General features: G+C 39.6%; 1 long non-coding RNA gene across 5 annotated transcripts; it reads left to right on the top strand.

The window, feature by feature from the left end:
* Positions 1-6,648: 6,648 nt before the first annotated feature.
* Positions 6,649-13,104, top strand: LOC134431698 (uncharacterized). Of its 5 annotated transcripts, none has more exons than XR_010031053.1 (7): positions 6,649-6,793; positions 9,281-9,345; positions 9,964-10,027; positions 10,718-10,793; positions 10,920-11,229; positions 11,570-11,687; positions 12,841-13,104. It is a non-coding gene; the product is annotated as an uncharacterized LOC134431698 (long non-coding RNA). The 5 variants fall into 5 exon arrangements; XR_010031052.1 differs by lacking the exon at positions 6,649-6,793 and adding an exon at positions 9,076-9,144; XR_010031051.1 differs by lacking the exon at positions 6,649-6,793 and having other exon boundaries at positions 9,103-9,345.
* The last annotated feature ends 9,368 nt before the right edge of the window (positions 13,105-22,472 follow it).

Here is a 22,472-nt window from a genome sequence, read left to right as displayed (position 1 = left end):
AAAAATGTAGTGGTTTTTTTTTTCCTTCACTATGATATTCATTGGTGGTATATGGTGTGTTGTTTCATTTCTTGGTAGTATTAAGTCTGTGTAAATTGTTTTTTGAGTGAAGCTGACACTCTGGATGGGTTGGTTTGTATTTGAGGCAGGATTAATTTCAATAGGATTCTTTCATAGATTTCTGATGGGTATTACTGGGATTTTGGTTTTGTTTGCTGTATGTATAAACATAGAGCTTTGGTAGGGCCAGCTGGGCTGCTGGAGTTTTGGGTGTGAATTTATTAGATGGCTTTTGTTAGATGCAGTTTTTAATTTTTGAAATGTTTTTCAATGTAGTGGTTTTAAGGTGGTTTTTAAGAATTCATTGTATTGTTTTCTGTTGTTTGTAGTTGGTGTATGATAAGGGATGTGGTGTGACTTTTTGAACATTATGGTTTTGGTGTTCCTAAGTTCTGATTTCTTTGTGGTTCAATATTTATTTTTATTTTTATTTTTTGGGACAGGGGCATTTATATGGTGGGTTTTTATAGGCAATATGTTTTTTAATTTCGGTAGTGATATTTTTTAATATTTTAATAGTTTAGGTTTTTTATTTTCATGGTTTTAATTATTTTTTTTAATTTTTTCAAATAACTTTTATAGATGACATGTTATTATTTGTGCATTAACATAAAGGTAGAGCTTTGGGGACTTTTTTTAGTAATGTTTAGGGTCAGTTGTGCAGTTTTGAGTCTAGTGCGTTGGTTTGATTTAATTTTTATTGGGTGTTTGTTTTTATTAGCAGTTGTGTCATTTTCAAGGTGTGTTTGAGTTTTTTGGGGTTTTTGAGATACTGGTTTAGGAGGAAGTTTATGATGAGCATGTGCGGAGGTTTTGGGCTACTTTATAGTGGGATTTAAAATTTATTTACAGTTAGGTTTATTTGAGTTTTTATTAGGGTTCAATGACGTTGTGGAATGTTTGTTCCATTAGTAACAGAAATAGGTTTTGTTTTGCTGTGCTGCGATGGGATGGGCGTGTGCTGCGTGCCGGCGCTGACAAAGGTACAGTATTGTTGTGGCTCTGGTGTGTCGGGTTAATGAACTTACATGGGTTAATATAGAGATGAAAATAGAAATAAATATAAATTTAAAAATAAATATAAAATTAGAGTGGTAAACATAAATATAGATAACAGATACATACATAAAACTATAATACATGGTATATAATTGTAACATGTTATCATATAGATAAATGATAGTCTATTATATATAGATATATATACACCAAGATATATAAATATAGATTGTAAATATAAAAATATTTAAATAGAGTTAAAGTAAATTGGGGGGTTTTATTAGGGTATAGGCTGGGGTTTTTAAATGATAGAAATAAAATATAAATTCAGATATACAAATATATATAGAAATACAAATATCTATACATATTTAATTTAAATAAATATAAGTAAATAATATATATATAATACAGAAAATATATATCTATGATTATATTAGAAGGTATTCTCTCTAATATATATAATATCTATGAATAGAATAAATAAAAATATCCATATAAATATCATTATAATTTTAAAAAATAAATTTACTTCCTAAATTTTAAATCTGGTTCAAATAAAGGGGTGTCCTTGGTTTTTATTTGGTTAGAGGCAGGAGTTTTATTTTAAATAATATAAGTAATATAGAAATGTGGATCTTAAGATAGAAAGATATAATGAATATATAAAGAGAAATTGCTAAACTATGCCTATAAATTTAAAGTTAAATATATGTAAGTAATATGAAGAGTTGTAGTATAGAATATAAATAACATTATATGGCAATATAAATTATAAATGGGAATATAAATATAAAAATATGTAAATATAGTTTAAGAGAAAGGGAATGTTTTGGCTTTTATTTAAGTAGAGGCAGGGTTTTTTTTTTGAATATTATAAGTGTTCCAGAAGTAAAAATCTTGACGCAGAAATATTTAATCAATATAAAAAACATGAATAAAAATATATGAAAAATATAAATACCTACTCGCATCGGATGTAATATAGAATATAAATTTATTTATAAATTGACATTGGTAAAGATAAATGCATAAGTAAGCAATAGACATTAAAATACATTAATTATATATTATATATATAATATATATATAATATATATTAATATACAATAATTTATTATATTACATTATATATACATTATATATTATATATATAAATATATATATTATATAAATTAATATACATTATAAATATGAATATAAAAATTGAACATGAGGATAAAATCTATTTAAATATTGTTTAAAACAAAGGTTGGGCTTTTTTATTCTTGTGTTAGAGGCAGGGTTTTTATTTTAAATAATATGAATGTAGATATTATTGTTATATATTTCTAAATATTGAGATATACAATCAAGATATAAATATATAACCGCAAAATATAAATAAATACAAATAATAGGAAGAGATGTAATGAAGAATACAAATAACAGTATACATAAGTATACATTTTAAATGTAAATGTGAATATGAACCTGAAAAATAGAATTAAAAAAAATATTTAAGTAGAGTTTTGAAGAAAGGGGTTCTTTTTGGCTTTAATGTGGATGGAGGCAAAGGTTTTATTTTAAATAATCCAAGTGTTACAGAAGTAAAAATAGTAACAGAAATACATACTTACTATGTAAAAATATTTATAAAAATATACAAATAAAGTTTTAGGGATATATGCAATATGGAATAGAAATGTATTTATAAAAAGAAATGTATAAATGGACAGTGTACATCAATATACATTGTAAATAGAAATGTGAATATTAATATGAAAAAATATTTAAAAAAATATTTAATTATTTTTTTAATTTTTTTTTTTTTTTGTGTTGTGTTTTGTTTGGTTTTGTTTTGTCTTTTATCCTATTAGATTAGAGGCAGAAGTTTTTTTTCCCTCTTCCCGGTTGTTTTGGGGCATGTATTTCAGAGCAGTTTTCGGCGGGGGTCGCCCCTGTTCTTTTTTGCCGCCTTCGCTGCCGCAGCCCCGAGGCGCGCTGCGCCCCCGGCTGGGGCGGGCGGCAGTGCTGCCGCCTTGTGGGCAGAGCGCGGTACTGCAGGCGTGCAGCGAGAGGCGGCCAGCTTGGGAGTGGCGCGTGGGCGATGTCGCGGAGTTTTGGTTGACCTTCTCAGCATGGCGGCGAAAAGGGCGGGAAAGTGGAGGACCGGGTGGGTGTTTAACTGCACTGCCTGCACGGAATACCGACGTCATGGCGGCCCCGACGGATTTTTCTGTGGCGTTTCATGTGTACCCGAGACATGCTGTGGGCTCAGCGGCGCCGCGGGCGGGCGTATTTTGGCGGGTTTGTGAGAGGCATCTGGGTAAACGCCTCGCTGTGCCGGGGTCCTCTCACGTCGGCTTTCCCGCCCTGAGGGAGCCGAGCCGGGCCGAATAGTTCCGAAGAGCCGAAGAGCCGAGTGTGGCCGGAAACAGCCGAGTTTCCCCGAAGACCGAGTGTGGCCGAAAAGAGCCGAGTTTCCCCGAAGAGCCCACTGTGGCCGCAAACAGCCGACTGCAACCCAAGAGCCCAGTGCGGCCGGAAACAGCCCAGTTTACACCAAGAGCCGATCATAGCCGACTGTAGCCGACTTGAGCCGCATTTAGACAATGTGCCGAATACGACCGAGTTTAGCCGAACTGAAACGAGTTTAGACCAAGAGCCGAAGCAAGCCCAATTCAGCCGAGTTTCATTCAACAGAACCGAACGACGCCGCAGCGCTCTGCATGCAGTGCGCCTGTGCAGACGGCAGGGGGCGCTGTGCCTGCAGTGCGCCGGTGCACGCGGCAGGGGGCGCTGTATAAAGTATAAAATATCAACTATCGATAAGAAGGGATAAAAGCTCTCTGTCAAGGGCAGCTGTAGAAAATTTCAGGCTCCCAGGGAATAAATCGTTTTCTTTAAATCATTTTCGTTTTGGAGTTTTTTTTACTCCCAGGTAGCCTGAAAGTTACTACTGCTGCTTTTTTATTCTAAAGCTAGAAAGGAAAACCAAGATTAGAAATGCAGGGAAAGAAAGAAAGAAAGTAAGTAAGAAAAAGAAAAAAAGGAAATAAGGAAAGGAAATGAAAGGAAGAAAGAAGGAAGGACAGGAAGGAAGGGAGGAAAGAAGGAAGACAGACAGAAAAAACCCAAAAACCAGGAGGGCAAGGAGAAACCTAGGGAAAAAAAATAAAAAGAAAAGAAAAAAGAAACCAACAGAAAACAAAGCCACAGAAAAAAACCTCGGGATGGGCGAGAAACACCCCCCCTCCCTGAAAAATCCAAGATGGGCAAGAAAAATCCCAGAAATACCACAGAAAAAAAAAAAAAAAAAAAAAACAGGGGAATAAAAAAAAAAAAAATCTTAAAAAAAAAAAAACCAAGGGGCGCAAGGAAAAACCAGAAAAAACACCAAGATGGGCAAGAAGAAACGAAGAAAAAAACCCAAGAAGTGCCAGAAAAAAAAATCAAGAAACAAGGCAAGAAAGAGAGGCAATAAAGGCCACAAAAAATTCAAGAAAAAACCCAAGACATGCCAGAAAAAGGTACGAAAATGGTTCTGCCAGGTGCGATCAAGGTGAGCGGGGTCAGATTCAGGTCCAGGAGATGAACAAGTGTCAGATTAGTTTGGGGCACTGCTGTGCAATGCAGCTGTGACAGGATTTATGTTTAAATATAGTTTAAATAAATTGGGGATTGTTTGGCTTTTATTGGGGTATAGGCTGGAGATTTCATAAAAAATATAAAACTAGAAATCCAAATATATCATCTATATGTCGATATCAATAAATATTTAATATATATAAATATCAGTAAAAGAAATCTATTGTGTCAAAAGAGTATACCTATTATTATATAAAAAGGTATTCTCTCCAATATACATAATATCTATAAATATAACAAATGAAAATTACAAATATAGATGTGAATAGAATTATGACAAACAAAATTATTTTTAAAATTTTAAATGTGTTTTAAATAAAGGGGTGTCTTTGCTTTTTATTTCGTTAGAGGCAGGGGTTTTAATTTTAAATAATATAAGTACTATAGAAATGTAAATCGACATACAGAAATATATAATAAATATATAGAGATACAAAGATATAATGCCAAACTATGAATAGAAATCTATGTAAGTAACATGAAGAGATGCAATATATAATACAATTTTTATTATACAGTAATATAAATTCTAAATATAAATGCGAATATAATTGTGAAAAATATATGATGGGGGCTCGGAGCAGCCCAGGTGTGAGTGTGAGGATGATGGGGGCTCGGAGCAGCCCAGGTGTGAGTGTGAGGATGATGAGGGGCCGGCTCCTGCCGGGGCGAGGCTGTTTTAGGGGGAGGCTTTGCCTCAGCTCCCTTTTGCATGGAGCTGCTGAGTGGAGGGGTTTATGGGGCGCTCCCGGCGCTGTCTCATGGAAGGACTGCGGGAGCTTCCCACAGGGTCGGGGGCAACGCCTGGATCCGCGCTTGGGTACGTGGAGCATCGCTTAAAGGAGGCGCCGAGGGACGAATCTTTGTGCCGGGGAGCAGCGGCCGAACAGGTGAGCCCGTGTGGGTTCGGAGCGGGGAATTTTCTCCTTCCCCTTTGCAATTTCATCTTGCCAGTCCCTCTCCGGTTCCCCAGGAACAAAAATGGAGCTTATGAAGACAAAAGGAATTAAGGAGAAGGAAGCAGCTCCTCTTCTTTTATTGTCTGCGTTTGACCTGAGGGGATCCCTCTTGACTTGTGGTTTGAAGGGTGTTGATTGCAGGAAAAGCTGCCTTTTCCAGGCTGTTAGGGGTATCCCGGGGGTGACAGGGAATCCCTGCGTTCTATTCTAAGGGGAATGGGAAAAGTATTCTTGTGGTATTCTGGGTTTGATTTGAAGGCAGCAACCCCATTTTCACCACCCTCGGGTTTAAATGGAGGGGGCAGCCCTTGTGTCCCTCCTTTTGAAGGGTTTGAATGGAGAAATCGCCCTTCGAAATCGCCCTTTCCCATCAGTCGAAGGCTTTCATTTGGGGAGCGCCCCTTCTTTTCTGCTCTCCTAGGGGGTGAAATTGGAGGGGAGAACACATTTCTTTGCCCTTGTTGAAGTGAGGTGAGCCCCGTCTGCGGTTTCGGGGCTGGCTTGCGGGAAGCCGCAGCTCCGGCAGCGTTTGCAGGGCTGCAATGGGGCTGTGCCGCTGCATTGGAGGGCGCTGCCCGTGCCCGCGGCCCGGCGCGGAACGTTCCCGCTCGGGAGCGCTGCTGGCACGGCCCGGGCAGCTGCCGGGGCGCACGGGGGATTCGGCGCTGCCGGGCCGGCCGAGGGCGGCAGTGGCGGAGCCGCGCCGGTGCGAGCCGTGCGGAGCCGAGCGGAGCCGGGCCGGGCCGGCCGAGGGCGGCAGAGGCGGCGCGGGCGCTGCTGCGCCGGCCCGGGCGGTGCCGGCCGCTCCGTCCGCTCCGGGCGCGGGGCTCGGGCGCCGCCGGTAGCCCCGGGCCCGGTGCCGGCCCCGCCGGGCAGGGGCAGCGGGCGGGGCTCCCCGGGACGGCGCCGGCCCCGCGTGCCGGAGCGGCCGCCGCAGGAGCCGCTTTCCTGCCGGGAGCCGCGCTCCGTCCGGGGCCGGCAGCGAGCGCGGGGTTCGGCCGCTCCACGTTCGGCGGTGCCGTGGCTCGGAGGCGCTTTGGAGGCGTTGATGGCATCGCTGGGTTCGGTTTGCAGCGGGTGTCCGCTAAGGGATACGGTGTTCTTCCTGAGCGGCACGGTTCTCGGTGCCGGTAGGGATGATAAAGGTTCGTTTCGGATTGGGTTTTGTAGTCGGATATATATTTTTTTGCCGGGTATTATGTTTAGAAGGGCGCGCAATGTTTTTTACGGGTCGTAGCGCGAAGCAGCGGTTCGCATTTTAATTCTGTTGCGGTGGCTTTTATTAGCGTGAGTGTGTAGTGTTTGTTTCGGGGTGCTTGGGGAAGCGTCCTGTCGTTCACAGCAGCGGGTTTTTAATCTCGATAATTGCATGTGTGTTTATCGTCTTCCAGGGCTTTTATTTGTTTGGTTTGTTTGATTGTAGTGTATGTTTTATGGTTCCGGGTAATTTGGGGGACATTGTTTATGGTTACGTTTGTCTTTAGTCTTTGTGTTTGTTTCTAGGTGGTATTTTTATTTTGATAGCTTGAGGCACTATGGGTTTATTCAGTTGGGAATAAGTTTTTTGTTGCAGATTTCAGTTTATTTGGTTTTTGGTATTATTCTTGTTGTTGCTTTCTTTATTTTCTTTTTTTGGTGGTTGTTGTTGTTGTCTTTTAATGTATTTGAGTATTGTTTATCAGGGTTTATTTTGGGAACGTGGGTATTTATATGGTGGGTTTCTAAAGTATTTATTTATTTGGGTAGTTAATTTCTTAGTTTTTAGTGGTTGAGATGTTTTTCCATTTTGTTAATTAGTTCAGGTTTAAAGTTATTTTTACAGAGGATTGTTTATTCTTTGAGTTAGTGTAGAGGTAGAATTGCGTTGGTTTTTTCTTTTTTAGTAACGTTCAGGGTCAGTGGCACTGTCTTGAGTTTAGTAGATTGGTTTGACTTTTTTTTAGTACTTTTTATAATTTGCTGTGTGTGTTTCTAGAGGATTTTCTTTTATTTTGGTTCCATTTTTCTGTCGTGATGAGAATTGTTATTGAAAAGAGTGTTCTTTGTTTTTTCGCTGACACTTGTTTGGCTGTTGGAGGTATCTTGATGTTTTTGGAAGATATTGGTGGGAATTTGATGCTGTTTGTTCTGTCATTTCATTTAGGAATTGGATTTTAAATATACAATTATGCCTCTAACTATATTGAAACAAAAGAAATAGATGTGTAGCAATGGGAATGAGCCAATTTTATTTTTATATATTCGGTCAATTTTTAAAATTTAACATGTAACATGAGTCATTATATGTTACAATAAGTTATTCTAATTTTAATAGAGTATTGTGTATGTTTTTAGATATATGAATAGAGAATATAAATGTAAATACAACCCAAACAAAAATACAAATATATAAATGTATTGCAACTATATGCAGATATATAAAAAATTAATAATAAATTGTAAATATAAAATAACATAAATTGATACAATATATAATACAAGTGATACTGCATATATTTTATGAAAAATATTATAGGAAATGGATGTAAAATAGATATAAATACGGATGTGATCTATCTATCTATCTATATCTATCATTTGTTGTATATTATGATAAATACAACTATAAAAAAGCATTTAGGTAGTTTAAAATAATGGATGGTTTTGTTTTTTCTTTGCCAAAGGAGGGGTTTTCGTGTAAAAATTACAAATACAAATAATATAAAGGTAGAAATATGAGTATAGAAATATATCATAAACACGTTAAAGATTTATATGAAAATTAGAAATATAAGGAAAAATAAGTTGTAGCAGTAGATATGGTAAATAATTTAAAAAATATTTCCCGTATATTTTTGAATAAGGTGCATATTATATATAGTTATTAATATAATACATCAATATAAACGATAAATATATATAAAATATCAACTATCTATAAGAAGGAATAAAAGCTCTATGTCACGTGCAGCAGTAGAAAATTTCAGGCTCCCAGGGAATAAATAGTTTTCTTTAAATCATTTTCGTTTTGGAGTTGTTTTTTTTTTACTCTCGGGTAGCCTGAAAGTTTCTACTGCTGCTTTTTTATTCTAAAGGTGGAAAGGTAAACCAAGATTAGAAATATAACAAAGGGGAAGGGAAAGGAAAGGGAAAGGGAAAAGGGAAGGGAAGTGGTGAAAAACAGAGTGAAAAAAGTAAAAAGAGTTGGAGGGAAAAAGAGAGGGCATTGGGGAGGAGCGGTGCTGCCTCAGGTCCTTCCCCGCCCGGGGGCGAAGGACCCGTTTGATGCCCGGGAGGGACTGCAGCTGCCGGTGGCTCCCGGGGGACGGAGCGGTGGCTGTCAGCCCGAGACTCCAACTCCCGGCAGGCCGTGCTGCTGGCGCGGCGTGTGACGCAACGGGCGACGCGGCACATGAGTGGCTGCCAGCCCGAGACTCCAACTCCCGGCAGGCCCTGCTGCTGGCGCGGCATGTGACGCAACGGGCGACGCGGCCCGGCATTTTTCTCTAAATCGGCGGTAAATACAGCTGAGTAAAATTAGCTTGGTTTTCTTCCTTCTTTTGTAACTGAACTGTTTTTATTAAAAATCCTATTTGAATATGTGGAAAAAGTGGGGATGTCCTGTAATAGATCGTCGCTTTTCTTGTTTACAGGGTACTGAGAAAATACGTCTCCCTTAGAGTCCCACGGAAAGGTTCTCAGTGCGCTCTCTATCAAGGTATGTATTTACAAATAAGTGATCCCTTTAGATATTTGCCTGTGTACCTTTTCCTGTAATTCAGAGCTTGCGTTCTGTGGGTTTTATGATAAACCTGTAAAACATGTAAAAATGGTTTTGCAAGTCTTAAAGCTTGAAGGCAGCAATAAGTGGATTTAGAGCCTGTTCTTGACCAGACAAAGAGAAAAAGTGTGACTTTGATGCTGAACTTGTCATTTTTCATTTGACTTGTCTTGAATGATTTAGGAATAGAGAGAACTAGAAAAAGAGAGAAATAGAATTGATTATTGAGCACTCCTCAAATGCTCACCATGATTCAGTGTAGAGCCAAAGGGAAGGGTGATGGAACAGAGCTCTGTGCTTTGGAAGGAAATAAATTTAAAGCTGACCTCCTCACAGAGTCTCACTAACTTCTTTTGTTTTAAAATACAAAATACGATTAGGAAGTGTTGGAAGTTAGTGTTTTGGGAAAGAAACGGCAGTTCCACAGAACATTCCATTGAACAGAGGCTCTGGGAACGATTCATGTTGTAAGTGCTGTCACTGCAATCAGTTGGTGGTTCAGCCTTGAAACGTGCACTTGGCCTTCTATAAAGCACTGTTTTGTTTGCCTTTCAGTGCTATGAGTCTTGATAAATTGGAGAAGAGCCCAAGAGAAATTTTTCATCCCTTGATATAAAAGGTAGGAAGTGACTTTTTTAGGTTTGGTTCTTTTTCTTTATTATTTTCTGGAAATAAAGGTAATTAAGTATAGGTACTACTGGTTTGTTTCTTCCAGTAGCAGGTGATAACAATAGCAGTAGTACTAGTAAAAATAATAATAGAAATAATAACAATAGTAATGTAATACTACGTAAACTGTCTTTATCCATTGGACTGGCCATTTCAAATCAAAACTTCTAAACACAAATCAAACCATCATCCTTGTAGAATCTTTCACAGCAGCAGGCTAAAGATCCTGGTTTTGTTGACAGGATTTATTGGTTCTGGAAGAACAAGAGGGAAGTACAAGCCTAACTACTTCTAGCTCACAGAGCCGTCCAGTGAACCCAGCTTTGTGTTTTGGTGGGCTTGTGATGACTTTGAAATCAATTGCTCATTCCAGTAAAAAAAATTCCTGTTTTTTTGAACGTGACAGCAGAAATAACTTTAGGCACCAACTGAATAATAATAGATCACCAGTTTAAGTTAAAAATTCATGCTATACTATCAAAATTTAAAGGTAAATTATTATGTGTTAGGTGATGGTATAAAGTGTATGTTCTAATGTGTAATGCAAAGATACATACGTACCTGAAAGTCCTTAGAGGAAACAAATTTTTATGTCTGCTGTTTGATTGTTTACCATACGATATTTGGTTTCATTTCCCAGGGATCGGTGAATTTTAACTTTGGAGTCCCCTATGCTAAGGATGCTCAGCTTACAGGTGATGAAATGTTCAGTAATGGTGAGTTTTTCACCTTCTCTTTAATTGCTATGCTGATCTGAATAAGAAAAAAAAAAAAAAAAACAAAAGCAAGAGAAAAAAAAGGATGGTTTATTATTTTTTACGCTGTTATGTTTGTTTCCTCAGTATTTGCTGCAGCTCTGCTTACCCAAGCTTTGGGTTCCTTCTGTCCCACTGGGAGTTGCCCAATTTGGTTGCATCTGGTGAAATTCACCCTGAGACCTTACAGAAGCAGCTCCAACTACGTGAGAGCCATTTGCAGTTCTCTCCAGACGCCTGGAGAATGGGCAACGTTTCTGAGGATCCGACGAGCGTGCTTCTATCAAAACTCAGTCTGTGAAATTCCTGGGGAAAACCCTTCTGTGTCCTGAAGGGTTCAAACTCTGGTGAGGATCCAGTTATCAGGTGCTCACCTGGATGGTTCCAGCTCCCAAAGGTAACACTTGTACTCTTGCCCTGTAGTTTACATCTATTGTATTTTTGTTATTTTCAAGATTTTTTTGTCTTTGCAAAATATTGTGCATTTCACTCTTTGGAACCTCTCAGATGGTTCTTTGGTGCAGCACCACCCCGTGGGACACTTGGCTGCTGTCCTGAAGGGGTTGGTGGCTAGAATTGTAAATCCTGGAGAGTTTGTGAGTCTTCTGTCCCCAGGGAGGTGTTGTGCTTTGTTTACTTTTGTTCTGTTGGTTAGGCGCTGCTTCTCGTTGCAAGTATGAATTTCAAACTGCCCTGTTCTTATTTTAACTGTTTTCCTGGTTCTCTCCCTACGGCAGGGAAAGACTCTCGTATCCTTGTCGTCGGGCTCAGTGCTGTCCAAGAAGATACAGAGACTAAAAAAATCATAAGAAGCAAAATATGACTGCAGGGAAAAGAAGCTGGAGAGAACAGAAGGTGATATTGTTATCCTTACCCTGTATTAGAGACATCCGCTGTGCTTTGATGCTGGCAGCTGCCAGGGGCTTGTTAGCTCTTTGTAGGCAGGTGTAGGTGTTCACTTGTAGGTTTTTTCTCTGGACAAGGCAATTCAAACTTTGCTCAGCTGATATTTGCAGATTACTCTCTAGCACAGTCCAGCATGACATTTCTGAATGTTGTAAAAATACCATGTTACTTGGAAATTGCTAATGAAGAGAAGCTTTAGGGGAAAATAAGATTTCAGGGTTGGAAGATGTGAGAAGAATTGTGTGGGGATGTTAGACTGAAGTAAAGCACTCTTGAAGCTGGACTGGCACGCTGGCAGGTCCCCTATTAAACAGTAGTGCTGAGATGAGCCTGGGGGTTGCCCATTGTTTCTGTAGAAATCAATGTTTCCTGGTCTTGAGAGGTAAGCTGCTTTGAAAAGCTGGAAGGTGCAGCATGCTGACAATCTCCGTGCTTTGGATTAAAAGTAGATTTCAGAAGGGTCCTAGGCTTTTGTCTTTTCCTAGAAGTTGATGTAATCCTGTCGAGGAGTTTTTAGTTCTGTGTTGCCATGTCATCCATCAGAGCCCTGTTGTACTAATCTTCATACAAGTACAAAACAAAAAATCAGACCCTGTCCCAAGCACTTAGAGGCCAGAACACGATTTCCTCGGGCTGCCGTTTGCGTGCCATCGGTACTCCCCACGAATTGAGCCCTGTGGCTCTGACAGAGCCCCTGGATGCTGACGGAAGGGGGCTGGTCACAGACCCTGGAGGTGCCTGTCCCCCAGGGAGGGAGAGGCCGAGGCAGTGTGGCCTGCAGGGAGGGTCTCGTCCCCAGAGAGCAGCCGGCGACTCCATGCCTGCCCGGGGCTGCGGGTGCCCCCTCGGGGTGGACGCCTGCCCTCAGGTTTCCCTCTGGGCACCCGGGGAGGGAACCAGGTCCATCCGTGTGGCAGCTGCAGGGCCTGCAGGCTCTGGGCCCTGGAGCCGAGTGAGCCTGAGCTGCTGCACGCTTGCTGTGAGCTTTGGGGTGAGCGTGCATCACTGCAGGCCTGGGATGGATTGAAATGCGCTGAGGAAAGCAGAGGGAGGGAGGGAGGGAGGGAAATGCTCTGTTAACATGTGCCAATTCTTCTGTCAGACTCATCACGGCGGGACAGCGTGAAGACTGAAAGTGTAAGAAGATGTGGAGGGAAAGAGAGAATCTGACAGGAGCATCGGACGCACGAGTGCAGGAATTTTGCTTTTTTGCTTGGATGTAAACTCAGGCGTTGAAAGGAATTTGGGAGTGAGAAGGGACATTTCAGAAGGAGAAGAAGCAAAAGAAGTTGTTGTTGTTGTTACAGTCCTGGCAAAATCTTTTGTTCTAGCTAATAAAAGAAGTTAGTTTAAAAAACAAAAAGGAAAAAATGTAGTGGTTTTTTTTTTTCCTTCACTATGCTGTTCATGGGTGGTATATGGTGTGTTGTTTCATTTCTTGGTAGTATTAAGTCTGTGTAAATTGTTTTTTGAGTGAAGCTGACACTCTGGATGGGTTGGTTTGTATTTGAGGCAGGATTAATTTCAATAGGATTCTTTCATAGATTTCTGATGGGTATTACTGGGATTTTGGTTTTGTTTGCTGTATGTATAAACATAGAGCTTTGGTAGGGCCAGCTGGGCTGCTGGAGTTTTGGGTGTGAATTTATTAGATGGCTTTTGTTAGATGCAGTTTTTAATTTTTGAAATGTTTTTCAATGTAGTGGTTTTAAGGTGGTTTTTAAGAATTCATTGTATTGTTTTCTGTTGTTTGTAGTTGGTGTATGATAAGGGATGTGGTGTGACTTTTTGAACATTATGGTTTTGGTGTTCCTAAGTTCTGATTTCTTTGTGGTTCAATATTTTTTTTATTTTTATTTTTTGGGACAGGGGCATTTATATGGTGGGTTTTTATAGGCAATATGTTTTTTAATTTAGGTAGTGATATTTTTTAATATTTTAATAGTTTAGGTTTTTTATTTTCATGGTTTTAATTATTTTTTTTAATTTTTTCAAATAACTTTTATAGATGACATGTTATTATTTGTGCATTAACATAAAGGTAGAGCTTTGGGGACTTTTTTTAGTAATGTTTAGGGTCAGTTGTGCAGTTTTGAGTCTAGTGCGTTGGTTTGATTTAATTTTTATTGGGTGTTTGTTTTTATTAGCAGTTGTGTCATTTTCAAGGTGTGTTTGAGTTTTTTGGGGTTTTTGAGATACTGGTTTAGGAGGAAGTTTATGATGAGCATGTGCGGAGGTTTTGGGCTACTTTATAGTGGGATTTAAAATTTATTTACAGTTAGGTTTATTTGAGTTTTTATTAGGGTTCAATGACGTTGTGGGATGTTTGTTCCATTAGTAACAGAAATAGGTTTTGTTTTGCTGTGCTGCGATGGGATGGGCGTGTGCTGCGTGCCGGCGCTGACAAAGGTACAGTATTGTTGTGGCTCTGGTGTGTCGGGTTAATGAACTTACATGGGTTAATATAGAGATGAAAATAGAAATAAATATAAATTTAAAAATAAATATAAAATTAGAGTGGTAAACATAAATATAGATAACAGATACATACATAAAACTATAATACATGGTATATAATTGTAACATGTTATCATATAGATAAATGATAGTCTATTATATATAGATATATCTACACCAAGATATATAAATATAGATTGTAAATATAAAAATATTTAAATAGAGTTAAAGTAAATTGGGAGGTTTTATTAGGGTATAGGCTGGGGTTTTTAAATGATAGAAATAAAATATAAATTCAGATATACAAATATATATAGAAATACAAATATCTATACATATTTAATTTAAATAAATATAAGTAAAAATATATATATATAATACAGAAAATATATATCTATGATTATATTAGAAGGTATTCTCTCTAATATATATAATATCTATGAATAGAATAAATAAAAATATCCATATAAATATCATTATAATTTTGAAAAATAAATTTACTTCCTAAATTTTAAATCTGGTTCAAATAAAGGGGTGTCCTTGGTTTTTATTTGGTTAGAGGCAGGAGTTTTATTTTAAATAATATAAGTAATATAGAAATGTGGATCTTAAGATAGAAAGATATAATGAATATATAAAGAGAAATTGCTAAACTATGCCTATAAATTTAAAGTTAAATATATGTAAGTAATATGAAGAGTTGTAGTATAGAATATAAATAACATTATATGGCAATATAAATTATAAATGGGAATATAAATATAAAAATATGTAAATATAGTTTAAGAGAAAGGGAATGTTTTGGCTTTTATTTAAGTAGAGGCAGGGTTTTTATTTTGAATATTATAAGTGTTCCAGAAGTAAAAATCTTGACGCAGAAATATTTAATCAATATAAAAAACATGAATAAAAATATATGAAAAATATAAATACCTACTCGCATCGGATGTAATATAGAATATAAATTTATTTATAAATTGACATTGGTAAAGATAAATGCATAAGTAAGCAATAGACATTAAAATACATTAATTATATTATATATATATTATATATATTATATATATTAATATACAATAATTTATTATATTACATTATATATACATTATATATTATATATATAAATATATATATTATATAAATTAATATACATTATAAATATGAATATAAAAATTGAACATGAGGATAAAATCTATTTAAATATTGTTTAAAACAAAGGTTGGGCTTTTTTATTCTTGTGTTAGAGGCAGGGTTTTTATTTTAAATAATATGAATGTAGATATTATTGTTATATATTTCTAAATATTGAGATATACAATCAAGATATAAATATATAACCGCAAAATATAAATAAATACAAATAATAGGAAGAGATGTAATGAAGAATACAAATAACAGTATACATAAGTATACATTTTAAATGTAAATGTGAATATGAACCTGAAAAATAGAATTAAAAAAAATATTTAAGTAGAGTTTTGAAGAAAGGGGTTCTTTTTGGCTTTAATGTGGATGGAGGCAAAGGTTTTATTTTAAATAATCCAAGTGTTACAGAAGTAAAAATAGTAACAGAAATACATACTTACTATGTAAAAATATTTGTAAAAATATACAAATAAAGTTTTAGGGATATATGCAATATGGAATAGAAATGTATTCATAAAAAGAAATGTATAAATGGACAGTGTACATCAATATACATTGTAAATAGAAATGTGAATATTAATATGAAAAAATATTTTAAAAAATATTTAATTATATTTTTAATTCTTTTTTTTTTTTTGTGTTGTGTTTTGTTTGGTTTTGTTTTGTCTTTTACCCTATTAGATTAGAGGCAGAAGTTTTTTTTCCCTCTTCCCGGTTGTTTTGGGGCATGTATTTCAGAGCAGTTTTCGGCGGGGGTCGCCCCTGTTCTTTTTTGCCGCCTTCGCTGCCGCAGCCCCGAGGCGCGCTGCGCCCCAGGCTGGGGCGGGCGGCAGTGCTGCCGCCTTGTGGGCAGAGCGCGGTACTGCAGGCGTGCAGCGAGAGGCGGCCAGCTTGGGAGTGGCGCGTGGGCGATGTCGCGGAGTTTTGGTTGACCTTCTCAAGATGGCGGCGAAAAGGGCGGGAAAGTGGAGGACCGGGTGGGTGTTTAACTGCACTGCCTGCACGGAATACCGACGTCATGGCGGCCCCGACGGATTTTTCTGTGGCGTTTCATGTGTACCCGAGACATGCTGTGGGCTCAGCGGCGCCGCGGGCGGGCGTATTTTGGCGGGTTTGTGAGAGGCATCTGGGTAAACGCCTCGCTGTGCCGGGGTCCTCTCACGTCGGCTTTCCCGCCCTGAGGGAGCCGAGCCGGGCCGAATAGTTCCGAAGAGCCGAAGAGCCGAGTGTGGCCGGAAACAGCCGAGTTTCCCCGAAGACCGAGTGTGGCCGAAAAGAGCCGAGTTTCCCCGAAGAGCCCACTGTGGCCGCAAACAGCCGACTGCAACCCAAGAGCCCAGTGCGGCCGGAAACAGCCCAGTTTACACCAAGAGCCGATCATAGCCGACTGCAACCGATAGCCGACTGTAGCCGACTTGAGCCGCATTTAGACAATGTGCCGAATACGACCGAGTTTAGCCGAACTGAAACGAGTTTAGACCAAGAGCCGAAGCAAGCCCAATTCAGCCGAGTTTCATTCAACAGAACCGAACGACGCCGCAGCGCTCTGCATGCAGTGCGCCTGTGCAGACGGCAGGGGGCGCTGTGCCTGCAGTGCGCCGGTGCAGACGGCAGGGATCGCTGTGCCTGCAGTGCGCCGGTGCACACGGCAGGGGGCGCTGTATAAAGTATAAAATATCAACTATCGATAAGAAGGGATAAAAGCTCTCTGTCAAGTGCAGCTGTAGAAAATTTCAGGCTCCCAGGGAATAAATCGTTTTCTTTAAATCATTTTCGTTTTGGAGTTTTTTTTACTCCCAGGTAGCCTGAAAGTTACTACTGCTGCTTTTTTATTCTAAAGCTAGAAAGGAAAACCAAGATTAGAAATGCAGGGAAAGAAAGAAAGAAAGTAAGTAAGAAAAAGAAAAAAAGGAAATAAGGAAAGGAAATGAAAGGAAGAAAGAAGGAAGGACAGGAAGGAAGGGAGGAAAGAAGGAAGACAGACAAAAAAAACCCAAAAACCAGGAGGGCAAGGAGAAACCTAGGGAAAAAAAAATAAAAAGAAAAGAAAAAAGAAACCAACAAAAAACAAAGCCACAGGAAAAAACCTCGGGATGGGCGAGAAACACCCCCCCTCCCTGAAAAATCCAAGCTGGGCAAGAAACATCCCAGAAATACCACAAAAAAAAAAAAAAAAAAAAAAAAAAAAAAAAAAAACAGGGGGAAAAAAAAAAAAACTGAAAAAAAAAAAAAAAACAAGGGGGGCAAGGAAAAACCAGAAAAAACACCAAGATGGGCAAGAAGAAACGAAGAAAAAAAAAAAATCAAGAAACAAGGCAAGAAAGAGAGGCAATAAAGGCCACAAAAAATTCAAGAAAAAACCCAAGACATGCCAGAAAAAGGTACGAAAATGGTTCTGCCAGGTGCGATCAAGGTGAGCGGGGTCAGATTCAGGTCCAGGAGATGAACAAGTGTCAGATTAGTTTGGGGCACTGCTGTGCAATGCAGCTGTGACAGGATTTATGTTTAAATATAGTTTAAATAAATTGGGGATTGTTTGGCTTTTATTGGGGTATAGGCTGGAGATTTCATAAAAAATATAAAACTAGAAATCCAAATATATCATCTATATGTCGATATCAATAAATATTTAATATATATAAATATCAGTAAAAGAAATCTATTGTGTCAAAAGAGTATACCTATTATTATATAAAAAGGTATTCTCTCCAATATACATAATATCTATAAATATAACAAATGAAAATTACAAATATAGATGTGAATAGAATTATGACAAACAAAATTATTTTTAAAATTTTAAATGTGTTTTAAATAAAGGGGTGTCTTTGCTTTTTATTTCGTTAGAGGCAGGGGTTTTAATTTTAAATAATATAAGTACTATAGAAATGTAAATCGACATACAGAAATATATAATAAATATATAGAGATACAAAGATATAATGCCAAACTATGAATAGAAATCTATGTAAGTAACATGAAGAGATGCAATATATAATACAATTTTTATTATACAGTAATATAAATTCTAAATATAAATGCGAATATAATTGTGAAAAATATATGATGGGGGCTCGGAGCAGCCCAGGTGTGAGCTGTAATGATGATGGGGGCTCAGATCAGCACCAGGTGTGAGTGTGAGGATGATGAGGGCTCGGAGCAGCCCAGGTGTGAGTGTGAGGATGATGAGGGGCCGGCTCCTGCCGGGGCGAGGCTGTTTTAGGGGGAGGCTTTGCCTCAGCTCCCTTTTGCATGGAGCTGCTGAGTGAAGGGGTTTATGGGGCGCTCCCGGCGCTGTCTCATGGAAGGACTGCGAGAGCTTCCCACAGGGTCGGGGGCAACGCCTGGATCCGCGCTTGGGTACGTGGAGCATCGCTTAAAGGAGGCGCCGAGGGACGAATCTTTGTGCCGGGGAGCAGCAGCCGAACAGGTGAGCCCGTGTGGGTTCGGAGCGGGGAATTTTCTCCTTCCCCTTTGCAATTTCATCTTGCCAGTCCCTCCCCGGTTCCCCAGGAACAAAAATGGAGCTTATGAAGACAAAAGGAATTAAGGAGAAGGAAGCAGCTCCTCTTCTTTTATTGTCTGCGTTTGACCTGAGGGGATCCCTCTTGACTTGTGGTTTTAAAGGTGTTGATTGCAGGAAAAGCTGCCTTTTCCAGGCTGTTAGGGGTATCCCGGGGGTGACAGGGAATCCCTGCGTTCTATTCTAAGGGGAATGGGAAAAGTATTCTTGTGGTATTCTGGGTTTGATTTGAAGGCAGCCACCCCATTTTCACCACCCTCGGGTTTAAATGGAGGGGGCAGCCCTTGTGTCCCTCCTTTTGAAGGGTTTGAATGGAGGTCGAAATCGCCCTTTCCCATCAGTCGAAGGCTTTCATTTGGGGAGCGCCCCTTCTTTTCTGCTCTCCTAGGGGGTGAAATTGGAGGGGAGAAGACATTTCTTTGCCCTTGTTGAAGTGAGGTGCGCCCCATCAGCGGTTTCGGGGTTGGCTTGCGGGAAGCCGCAGCTCCGGCAGCGTTTGCAGGGCTGCAATGGGGCTGTGCCGCTGCATTGGAGGGCGCTGCCCGTGCCCGCGGCCCGGCGCGGAACGTTCCCGCTCGGGAGCGCTGCTGGCACGGCCCGGGCAGCTGCCGGGGCGCACGGGGGATTCGGCGCGGCCGGGCCGGCCGAGGGCGGCAGTGGCGGAGCCGCGCCGGTGCGAGCCGTGCGGAGCCGAGCGGAGCCGGGCCGGGCCGGCCGAGGGCGGCAGAGGCGGCGCGGGCGCTGCTGCGCCGGCCCGGGCGGTGCCGGCCGCTCCGTCCGCTCCGGGCGCGGGGCTCGGGCGCCGCCGGTAGCCCCGGGCCCGGTGCCGGCCCCGCCGGGCAGGGGCAGCGGGCGGGGCTCCCCGGGACGGCGCCGGCCCCGCGCGCCGGAGCGGCCGCCGCAGGAGCCGCTTTCCTGCCGGGAGCCGCGCTCCGTCCGGGGCCGGCAGCGAGCGCGGGGTTCGGCCGCTCCACGTTCGGCGGTGCCGTGGCTCGGAGGCGCTTTGGAGGCGTTGATGGCATCGCTGGGTTCGGTTTGCAGCGGGTGTCCGCTAAGGGATACTGTGTTCTTCCTGAGCGGGCACGGTTCTCGGTGCCGGTAGGGATGATAAAGGTTCGTTTCGGATTGGGTTTTGTAGTCGGATATATATTTTTTTGCCGGGGTATTATGTTTAGAAGGGCGCGCAATGGTTTTTACGGGTCGTAGCGCGAAGCAGCGGTTCGCATTTTAATTCTGTTGCGGTGGCTTTTATTAGCGTGAGTGTGTAGTGTTTGTTTTGGAGGGCTTGGGGAAGCGTCCTGTCGTTCACAGCAGCGGGTTTTTAATCTCGATAATTGCATGTGTGTTTATCGTCTTCCAGGGCTTTTATTTGTTTGGTTTGTTTGATTGTAGTGTATGTTTTATGGTTACGGGTAATTTGGGGGACATTGTTTATGGTTACGTTTGTCTTTAGTCTTTGTGTTTCTTTCTAGGTGGTATTTTTATTTTGATAGCTTGAGGCACTATGGGTTTATTCAGTTGGGAATAAGTTTTTTGTTGCAGATTTCAGTTTATTTGGTTTTTGGTATTATTCTTGTTGTTGGTTTCTTTATTTTCTTTTTTTGGTGGTTGTTGTTGCTGTCTTTTAATGTATTTGAGTATTGTTTATCAGGGTTTATTTTGGGAACGTGGGTATTTATATGGTGGGTTTTTAAAGTATTTATTTATTTGGGTAGTTAATTTCTTAGTTTTTAGTGGTTGAGATGTTTTTCCATTTTGTTAATTAGTTCAGGTTTAAAGTTATTTTTACAGAGGATTGTTTATTCTTTGAGTTAGTGTAGAGGTAGAATTGCGTCGGTTTTTTCTTTTTTAGTAACGTTCAGGGTCAGTGGCACTGTCTTGAGTTTAGTAGATTGGTTTGACTTTTTTTTAGTACTTTTTGTAATTTGCTGTGTGTGTTTCTAGAGGATTTTCTTTTATTTTGGTTCCATTTTTCTGTCGTGATGAGAATTGTTATTGAAAAGAGTGTTCTTTGTTTTTTCGCTGACACTTGTTTGGCTGTTGGAGGTATCTTGATGTTTTTGGAAGATATTGGTGGGAATTTGATGCTGTTTGTTCTGTCATTTCATTTAGGAATTGGATTTTAAATATACAATTATGACTCTAACTATATTGAAACAAAAGAAATAGATGTGTAGCAATGGGAATGAGCCAATTTTATTTTTATATATTCGGTCAATTTTTAAAATTTAACATGTAACATGAGTCATTATATGTTACAATAAGTTATTCTAATTTTAATAGAGTATTGTGTATGTTTTTAGATATATGAATAGAGAATATAAATGTAAATACAACCCAAACAAAAATACAAATATATAAATGTATTGCAACTATATGCAGATATATAAAAAATTAATAATAAATTGTAAATATAAAATAACATAAATTGATACAATATATAATACAAGTGATACTGCATATATTTTATGAAAAATATTATAGGAAATGGATGTAAAATAGATATAAATACGGATGTGATCTATCTATCTATCTATATCTATCATTTGTTGTATATTATGATAAATACAACTATAAAAAAACATTTAGGTAGTTTAAAATAATGGATGGTTTTGTTTTTTCTTTGCCAAAGCAGGGGTTTTCGTGTAAAAATTACAAATACAAATAATATAAAGGGTGAAATATGAGTATAGAAATATATCATAAACACGTTAAAGATTTATATAAAAATTAGAAATATAAGGCAAAATAAGTTGTAGCAGTGGATATGGTAAATAATTTAAAAAATATTTCCCGTATATTTTTTGAATAAGGTGCATATTATATATAGTTATTAATATAATACATCAGTATAAACGATAAATATATATAAAATATCAACTATCTATAAGAAGGAATAAAAGCTCTATGTCACGTGCAGCAGTAGAAAATTTCAGGCTCCCAGGGAATAAATAGTTTTCTTTAAATCATTTTCGTTTTGGAGTTTTTTTTTTTTTTTACTCTCGGGTAGCCTGAAAGTTTCTACTGCTGCTTTTTTATTCTAAAGGTGGAAAGGTAAACCAAGATTAGAAATATAACAAAGGGGAAGGGAAAGGAAAGGGAAGGAAAGGGAAAAGGAAAAGGGAAGGGAAGTGGTGAAAAACAGAGTGAAAAAAGTAAAAAGAGTTGGAGGGAAAAAGAGAGGGCGTTGGGGAGGAGCGGTGCTGCCTCAGGTCCTTCCCCGCCCGGGGACGAAGGACCCGTTTGATGCCCTGGAGGGACTGCAGCTGCCGGTGGCTCCCGGGGGACGGAGCGGTGGCTGTCAGCCCGAGACTCCAACTCCCGGCAGGCCGTGCTGCTGGCGCGGCGTGTGACGCAACGGCTATCGCGGCACATGAGTGGCTGCCAGCCCGAGACTCCAACTCCCGGCAGGCCCTGCTGCTGGCGCGGCATGTGACGCAACGGGCGACGCGGCCCGGCATTTTTCTCTAAATCGGCAGTAAATACAGCTGAGTAAAATTAGCTTGGTTTTCTTCCTTCTTTTTTAACTGAACTGTTTTTATTAAAAATCCTATTTGAATATGTGGAAAAAGTGGGGATGTCCTGTAATATATCGTCGCTGTTCTTGT

Source organism: Melospiza melodia, chromosome Z (genome assembly GCF_035770615.1).
Source record: "Melospiza melodia melodia isolate bMelMel2 chromosome Z, bMelMel2.pri, whole genome shotgun sequence".
Classification (NCBI taxonomy): domain Eukaryota; kingdom Metazoa; phylum Chordata; class Aves; order Passeriformes; family Passerellidae; genus Melospiza; species Melospiza melodia.
Note: the sequence above shows the minus strand (reverse complement) of the source record. Positions and strands in the feature narration are given on the sequence as shown.